The 6,348-nt window shown below is 37.9% G+C and overlaps 1 pseudogene; it reads left to right on the top strand.

The window, feature by feature from the left end:
• Positions 1-4,660: 4,660 nt before the first annotated feature.
• The window catches only part of LOC102467688 (NADH dehydrogenase [ubiquinone] 1 beta subcomplex subunit 5, mitochondrial pseudogene), a 4,396-nt pseudogene continuing 2,708 nt past the window's right edge, over positions 4,661-6,348 (top strand).

The raw sequence follows: 6,348 nt of genomic DNA, 5'->3' as shown, positions 1-6,348 counted from the left end.
CCTCCTGGGGGGGGGTACTTTCTCACCTTCTCTTTCTATTTCTCTTTGGTGAACACATGCACTCCATAGAAAATTAAAGAAAAAAGAAAATAATGCCTAAGCGAGTTTTAGAATAATTAGCTTAATTTTGATATGTTGATTTGATGCCATGGGAAGAAACCACACTGTCCTTAAAAAGTTAATTTTCTCTGTAAATTGTTTGGCCTTGTGAATTCAGGGTTAAGGTTTTGTTTCTTCTTTATTAAATTAAAATATTGCTCATTAATTGTGAACATATGCATATATTCTTCTAAGGTATAAAACAAATGCCAAGTTCACTCAGTGAGAAGCAATTGCATTAGGTCATGGGAAAGTCATGAAATATTTTTCTATGCAAAAATGCGTCATGACTTTCCCAATGACCCAACAGCATTCACCTGGGGATTAAATTAGATAAGTGATCAGTATCAGGCACATAGTAAGGTCCCCATACATATTAACTATTATTTTCAGATTTACAAGTAAACAGCTCAAGATGTGTTTACTTTATTTATTTATTTACCATAATCTCAGGTGACTTTTCCCACACACTAAGCATTAATATTATGTTCTGAGCTTATCTGCATGGGAAAGGTATTCTAATGGATGCAGAGAAATAAGGTATTGGGGCTTCTTTTCAACTTCTAAACAAAGGCAGGCCTGCTGTAGATTCTCCCAAGCAGGGCTATCAAAGACAAGGACATAAAATAGTTCCTTTTAATGGAAAAATAAGAATAAGAGTTTGGAGACCCAACTCCAAAGACCACCACCACCAACAGCAGGATCCTCAAATGTTGTGCTTACCTGTTCCCTGCCAGTTCCACCTCCTGCCAGTTCATTATTGATGGTTATGAATAGAACCACTAGAGAGAGGAGGGAAGGAAAGGCAGGCAGAATTCTTATTAAGGTATTTCTATTTCTGGCAAATCACTACTTGGTTATGTAGAGCAACACATTTATCTGGAGGCCTTTTTTTTTTTTAAAAAAAATGTGAACATTGCCTTATAATGAATACTAAATAAAACCGATAGAATCCAGATTAATTTTTAATGAGCAGCAGTTGTGTACTGCATGTAATAATATTGAAATTAATACATAATTAAAGTAGATTTGTACAGAATAGTTCACTTGAGGGTTGGGTAGTGGAGAACAGAATTGAACGTCTCCAAATGCGACCCACAGCTCTGAATTCAGATGTTTGAGAAACAGAGAGATCAGTTGTTTCCTTGAGGCAAAGTCACACTTACCAGAGGCATCATCAGATCTTTGGAAACTTCAACCTGGACTGAAACCTTCAATGTTAGTTCATAGGAGGCGACACTGAACACTAATTAGGACAATATCAGCACATGCTACAGTCTTGCCCAGAGCTCTGTCACCATCACAGTAGCTTTTTTTCCCCTATATTTTCACTGGCTAATGACTTTCACATTCTGCACATGAGGTGTTGGGTCAAACCTTGTCACTCTGAAAAAAAATATATAAACAGGTCTATGAGTCCACATTTTAAAGATAGAATTTGTCATATTATAGGCATTACACATAGTGCAATGGAACAGTATACACTCCAAAAGGACAAAGAAAATACAATGTAGGTACAATTCCTTGCCCTGCTACTCTACTATAATTGCTCTAACAACTGCCTGTGTTATTGCTTCTGAGAGGACACCTCTGTGTGGGAAGCGAGAATGTTGCTCGGGGGACCAGCCGTTACTCTTCTCCACTCACCATCAATCTCTCCTTCCTCTGCCATCTGCTCTCCCATTTTCTTTCCCATGCTCTCAGTCTATGCTCTTCAGCAGGGGTTGAGCTCACTCTAAGAGCAGGCTTCCAATACCTGCCTGTCTACAATGAGTGGTTGAGGAATGAGCAGCTTGATGCAGGAGTTATGGGTGTTCAGACCCAAAACCTGTGCTGATTTTTGTCCAATGCTCAGAAGGAATTAGAGATGTGGACATGAAGAGGAGATAGCAAAATGAAGTTTGTTAAGAGAGGGAAGGGAGAACAGAGCTCCCAAGCAGGGAGTGGGTCTCAAATGGGTTGTTGAAGAGGGGCAGGAGGTGAGGGTTTTTTAAGAAGCAGTCTGAGTAATGGGTTGGCTCTCTGATAAGGTAGTGGGCTTTAGAAAATATTAATAGTTACATGGTTATCTGAGTGACTTATTACCCTAGACTTTGTGAGGTTATCAGACCATAGTGATCTGTACTTCTTGCTAAAATATAGTTGCTAAAAAACTGTTGCCAAAACATGTGAAGTAGTATGTCTAAAAATAAAATGCATTAAACTTAAACTAAAACAAACACCAAAAAACAAACAAACAAACAAACAAAAACAAACCACACACACACACACAAGACAAAACAAAACAAAAAAGCTGTTGCCATTAACTACAGTTGCTTTGAGTCCCAGTGCAGCCAGCTTTAGGCTGTGAACACTTAGCCATTGTGCTCCATCTTTGCTTTTACTCTGTGTGTTCAATATCCCTATCCCCTGCCTTATCAGCAAGGAGTCATACATTCTTTAGAGACATGTAAAAGGGGTTTATATAGTACATTAACCAGGCCACAGAGGAAGAACACAGAGACTTCATTAAAAATAAAAACATAGTGACTTCCTTTTGGGGCCCTTACCCTATTTACCCACAAGTGGAGTCTATCTCATATCTCAAAATAAACCAAAATGGACAAAAATGAGCCAATAAAACTCAGTTTCAGAACTTTAGGAAACTTCTGAGAGAGAAATCTTCTTTCTTCCTGTGGACTTTTATTGGCTACAAAATGAGCCAATAAAACACAGTTCCAGAACTTTGAGGAATGAGCAGATTGATGCAGAAGTTCTGAGAGAGGTCTTTCTTCCTGTGGACTTTAACCTGGAAGTGGAGGCTGTACTAAGGCACAAGCCTTCCAGAAAGACAAACCAATACAGAGAAAAACAGATCTTCAAAAGGGGGTGGACTAGCTTTCAGTCACGCTGTTTAAACATGTACACCCAGCTGTGCTTAGTTGATCTATACCTGGTTGTTTTAGATACATGAACCGATAAGTTCCCCCTCCCTTGCCTTTTTTTTTTCTTTTTATTTTGCATCATCTATTTTGAGTTGGACTTTTTTTTTTTTTTTTTTAAGAGGTTTTTGCTATAGGGTGCGTGCGCTTGCCAGACAGACAGAGAGAGAGAGAGACAGAGAGACAGAAAGCGAGAAATCACCCCCCAGGTGGGATGGCCACGCCACAATCCCTTCTCCTCCGTTCTCCTCTTGGGATCTTCGGTATGTGTGCACACACACCTGGCATAAGTTTTAAGCCACTGGATCTGGGACACGAACCGTGGTCAACTATTTGGGAGTCCAGCGACATAGCCATTATGCTAACTGCTGGTCCCAGGACTTTTTTTTTTTTTTAAACTACAATTCAGAGTCTTGACAAATATGGGATTCTCAGAATTCTGAGCCTTTTCTCTTAATATTAGCTTAATAGAATTCAGGCCATTTTCCTGACAAGTTTGTGTGGTTGCTGATATAATTTAGGAGTCTCAGTACTTCATTAGGTCTTTGGAATCACCCAAGGGCCTACTTCTATGGGTAACCCATATGGTCCAGAAAAATGGAGGTGTAGAAGAATTAGGAGGATGTCAGGTTGGAAAAGTTAATAACCCAGAAGTTTCACATTTCTATATATAGTGCCTCATTAGAGAATATTTCTCTAGGTCAGAATTTTTCAAACTTGAAAATATATATAGATCGACTGAGGGTCTTGTTAAAAAGGTAGATTAAGATTCAAAAAACTCAGGGTGGGGCAGCCAAGTCTACCCCTGGAATATGATTTTGTCCCTGGAATATGATTCCAATATAATAATCATCCTGCTTGATTTCAACAAGATCCAGGTGTCTGACTATTACTGGTCCAAGGAACACACTGAGAATTTGAGTGCTGGATGTTGCTTTGCCATGGTATCTATCTTTTCACTTTGTCTGTGCTTTAACCTAGAATCTAGGCTGAGAATCCAAATGGAAGATGGAACTCTTCAAGGAATTCTAAATGAGAGATTAATCTCTTACTACTCTCTTGGCAAAGCTGTTGAGTTGACGGGAGTTTTTCCTAGGGTTCATGGATTTATAGCTTTGGATGAAATGTCTAGAAACATCTCTACTTGCTTGATGACAAATCACTTATCTTTATCTGAAATAACTTATATAACTTATTTATCTAATTCTGAAGTAACAATGCAATAACAACTCATGCTTTCCTTCTTACTGTTAATCTTAAAGTTTTCCTGGAAGATAGAACACTGGTTGCAGGTGATCAAAAACCAGTTTTGCTCTCACCAAATGAGACATATTCTGCCCTTTTTCTCTCCTGGGCAACTGTGAACATCAATATAGATTTTCTAGACCAACCACTAATAGTTCCTGGAGGAATCCAAAACCTATACAGCAGTTTTAGAGAAATGGTTCAGAGGTCAGTCCTTTATTTAATAAACACATCAGGTCTGAGCCCTCAAGTTTTATTTTTTTTTCTTTTTTAACCTTTCTTTCTAAAACGACAGAATAAGTATAATAATATACCAAAAAAAAAGTAAAACAGAGGATTTGAATAATTTCTGGAACACTTAAGGTTTATTGGAGAGAGCTGAAGATAAAGTCAAGATGAGGATCCTTCACTACAACACAGACAAAAAAGGGAACCACTGCAGAAGTGAATGGATACTTCTAGTCAGTAGCTCAGAGGCGGCTCTGGGAGTTGGGCCAGTGCCTTGTTCAATGAAGCTGGCTGCTGCTGTAAGAGCTGCTCTTTAAAGGAAAAGCAAAAATTGCTATCAGATGTGTTTGGGGACATAATTTTTTTTTTCTGGGCATTGATTGGATTGAAAGCAAAAATATAGGTTATTTTCCTCCATCTTGAGTTATTTTATGGAAAATTGAAAGCAGATACTATGTTAAACTAGAAGTCCAGTGCAAGTAAAGCTTTAAGAAAAATTTAAAATCAGTGATAATTTCTCAGAAAGAAGATTAAAGGAGACAATGCTATAATATTTAGACTTCGGGAATCTGCTGCTTCTTAGAAATATTAGAAAAAGATACAAGCTTGATTAGTATTCCTATTGGACGTTTTGTTTCACTTCTAGCAAAAGGTTTTATTTCCCTGAAATATGATTCCAATGTGATAATCATAAGCCTTGGTTAATTTTAAGACATTTTCCTTCACTTATGAAAAAGGGCTCATCAGCAGTTCCTACTGAAAACTCATTAAAATACCTTTTCAGCTCCACTTTAAGGTCATTTTTTAGTATTCGTTGCATTTTTAATTAGAAAACTGCAGTTTCCTTTATTCCTACCAAAAACCCCACTTCGGTAGCATCTTTGACTCAGTTTGGCATTTTTTGCTGACTGCCCTGTTTTTCTGAATTGAACTCTAACAGAATAAATGGCTTTATTTTTGCTTTGCTATATTTTCTTTAGCTATTAGTTTTACAGCCTTGATGGCTGATAAACCTAAAACTGCCACTTATTAATTTATTGAGATGCTCTTTGCATTTTCCACATGCGGAGAGGATGCCAATTAAAGTTACTGTGAAAGTGAGATCAACTAAAATGAATTTATATGATCTGACTACTAACATACCAAGCTGTATTTCAGTTTCCTAGAAGTACAAAGGTCTTATATGTAAATTCAGTATACTCTTATTGCTACATTTTTGCAGACATTCAGCAAATATAATTCAGTTATTGCCTTTGAGAAAGTGTACAGAGGAAACATGTTAGCTGTATTTTGTATGTGAGAGAGATCTATTGAAAGGGAAACAGGAAACCTAGCTTCTATGTCTAGTAGTGCCTCGTTTCCAGCAAGTCAGGAACACACGCTAAGCCAGAGTTAAAAAACTTGAACATGCCTTAAATTTTCACAGAAGACCATTAAAAATACAGCTTCTTGGTCCTTGCCCAGAGCCACTCAATGAGTCTCTTTAGTACTGGGGTCCAGGAATCTGTATGTATATAAAGTTCTCCAGGAATTCTGATAGATTTCTCTCTGCACATTGTTTGATAACCAGTATCTTATACTGGGAATATGGAAGTATTCAAGTTGGGAACTTTTATTTGCATTGTTTAATCCAAGTGAATATGTCAAAAAGGGACAGATTGAGCCAGAATCATCTCTTGAGTCAGAGGTGGGTAGAGGTAGACAACGTCTCACCCCTACGTGAGATAGGTGAACTCAGCAGAGACTGGTGGTCCTTTCTGAAAAGTGATTAAGGCTGAACTGGAATAAAAAATGTAACATTGCATATGGAGCAGAGGGATGAGTTCTAGGGCAGGAGGCAATTCAACAAAGCAGG

The sequence above is a fragment of the Tupaia chinensis genome, unplaced genomic scaffold (genome assembly GCF_000334495.1).
Source record: "Tupaia chinensis unplaced genomic scaffold, TupChi_1.0 Scaffold000093_1, whole genome shotgun sequence".
Classification (NCBI taxonomy): domain Eukaryota; kingdom Metazoa; phylum Chordata; class Mammalia; order Scandentia; family Tupaiidae; genus Tupaia; species Tupaia belangeri.
Note: the sequence above shows the minus strand (reverse complement) of the source record. Positions and strands in the feature narration are given on the sequence as shown.